The sequence below is a fragment of the Scylla paramamosain genome, chromosome 2 (assembly GCF_035594125.1).
Source record: "Scylla paramamosain isolate STU-SP2022 chromosome 2, ASM3559412v1, whole genome shotgun sequence".
NCBI classification, from domain to species: Eukaryota; Metazoa; Arthropoda; class Malacostraca; order Decapoda; family Portunidae; genus Scylla; species Scylla paramamosain.
The window spans coordinates 29,678,841-29,681,816 of NC_087152.1; positions in this window are offsets into that span (position 1 = coordinate 29,678,841).

The following is a 2,976-nucleotide window of genomic DNA, read 5'->3' on the forward strand; positions in this document are numbered from 1 at the left end:
ATTAAGCTGACACCACAACCATCATTAATTCCTCCTCTTTTTTCTTCTCTTCCTCCTCCTCTCCTTTCTCTTCCTCCTCTTCACCTTGTTATTCACGTCTTTGCGAAGAATAGCTTGTTCTCTGACTGTCTGTCTGTCTTTTTTTGTCTTCGATGCTATATCCATGATTGTTGCCTTGAGACGCAGCTCGTAGGCAAGTAAATTAATATTTCTTGCGCTGCTCTTGCCAATTTGATATTCATGAGGTAGATAGACTTCCTGATATTCCTGTTGCAGAAGCTTTAACTGGTGTATTTGTACAGTACCTACACAACGGGGATTGTGTGTGTGTGTGTGTGTGTGTGTGTGTGTGTGTGTGTGTGTGTGTGTGTGTGTGTGTGCGCGCGCGTTTGTGCGTGTGTGTTAGGACAATGCATTAGTATACCACTGCAGTTCATTAGACGAGATGTAAGTGGATAGATACACATGTGCATTTTCCTCCTCTTCCTCCTCCTCTTCCCTTTCCCCTTCCGCTTTCTCTTCCTCCTCCTCCTCCTCCTCCTCCTCCTCCTCCTCCTCCTCCTCCTCCTCCTCCTTTTCCTCTTCCCTTTTCCTTTCCGCTTCCTCCTCCTCCTCCTCTTCTTCCTCCTCCTCCTCCTCCTCCTCCTCCTCCTCCTCCTCCTCCTCCTCCTCTTCCTCCTCCATTTCCTATTTCCTGCCAGCCAATTCCAATTCCAATTCCTATTTCCGGCCAGCTTCGGCTAGGAGGGGGATGGGAAGGAGCTTTCTCCTGTGCTATCCTGTCTCTCACTAATAGAGTAGAATAGTTACCCAAACAGCCTAGTAAAGACTCCAGGGTCTGTTGCTGTTTGGCCTTTCTTTGTTTATTCATTTGCATTCCTTTTGTATATTCTTCCTCCTCCTCTTCCTACTTTTCTCTTTCTTTTCCTCTCTCGGGTAAAGCTCGTTTCATTTTTAGAATTAGAAGTAGAGTAGCAGATGAATGATAATATGTATAATGCGTAAAAATATCGCTAGTGAGAGAGAGAGAGAGAGAGAGAGAGAGAGAGAGAGAGAGAGAGAGAGAGAGAGAGAGAGAGAGAGAGAGAGATATTACAGCACGAGAATTCAATATGGAGCTGTCACAACCGAGAATAATCTCCCAGTAAATTAGTCCTCACGTGGGTGATGTCAACGTGAATCAAAGTGTGACACTCAGGTGGAGGGAGTGACATCCTTGATCCTGAGTGAGATGTGCACGACACTCCACCTCAAGGACTAGCACTACTGGCGATAATTTGCTGTTATACACTTAATATAATGTGATGATTGTATTTTACTGTATGTGATGTATTGTACTGCATTATATTGTTTTCTGCTGTATGGATGTCTAAATTTCGATGCTACTTTGGCTTGTTATCTACAGGGAAAAAATATCTACACCGTACTTTGGCTTGTTATCTACAAGGAAAAAGTATTTACACCGTACAAATTTTATTTTGGAATGATATATACTCGTAGCGTAGGGAAAACGTAATTAAAATATAATTTTTTTCTTGCTTTTATTCATGTTGTAGCGATGAACAGCACGTACAGTACATCGGCCACAAATGCTAAATAGAGGCCAGGAGCTTCTTTTCTCATCATCCGCCAACAGAAGTAGTCTCGGTGAGATTGAAATGCTCTTTGATTGATGCCTCACATTATTTTCATTATACGAATCTTCTCATCAAGCTAGGATCTTTCAGTTCCTTGAGTATGAGCTCCGATGTTAGAATCGACGTAATATTGCTGATGATTTACGGAAAAATTATAAAATTTGAGTTGGTTTAAATTAGAATAAGCCGGCCAGTCGTCGGAATGGATTATTGAGCCTTCAGCGACTTCTCTCTGAATAATTGGGTGAAGTGTCTCACGGTCTCTTCTTTGAACTTCGACACTAGAACAGATATTCCACTCATGCTTCAGACTCTCTAACCAGACATTTTCTCTCGAAACCAGGGCAAGTGTTTTCCTTGTTCTTGATAAGTACAACTTTTCTTGTTGTAGATCACAATATAAAGTGCAGATTACATGCAAAAGATTCATAACATGTAGATCGCAATATAAAGTGTAAATCGCGTATCAAAGAAGATTCATGACAGGTAGATAACAAACCAAAGTAGCACCTAAATTTCTTTGGTCAGACGTTGAACGTAAGAAAGAATACATAATCTAGGAAATTGTAAGGTAAATATTTGAAAAGACGGCTTATATTCAAAATTGTAAGGTAAATATTTGAAAAGACGGCTTATATTCAGTTTGAAAGAGACCCGTTCAGTGCAAATCAGTAAACAGTCCACAGGACATAGCGTACGCGTGTGAGGTGCCTGAGGGAAGCAGGTATGGAGCTGTTGGACGGAATTATTGGCATCAGGGATCGAGGAACGTTCCCGTGTATCATAATAATATATACAAGAATACATTGATTTTTTATCGTATAGAGCATACAAACATCAGTGAAAATCGTGATAAACCTATGTTTTCGTATAAGCTTATACGCTTTATGATGCTTTATTACTTATATTTTTTTCTTTGTCTGTGTGTGTGTGTGTGTGTGTGTGTGTGTGTGTGTCTGTCTGTCTGTCTGTCTGTCTGTCTGTCTGTCTGTCTGTCTGTCTGTCTGTCTGTCTGTCTGTCTGTCTGTCTGTTTGTCTATCTGTCTGTCTGTCTGTCTGTGTGTGTGTGTCTATGTGTGTATGTGTGTGTGTACTCTGACACCAGATTCCAATAAATTAATAACAGTTGAAAATATAAATTTACGTTTTTCCCATATAAAGAAACATAGTATATAATGAATGTACTGAATACATTAACACAACATATTACACACGCTCTTTCTTGTCGACATAAAGGCTTTGTCAGATTTTAGAACACAGCCAGACCTTCAGCGCTAATGACAGTCAGAACAATACGCGACAACAAAACAAAGTGATCGAGGAGGAAGAGCGCGAGTAA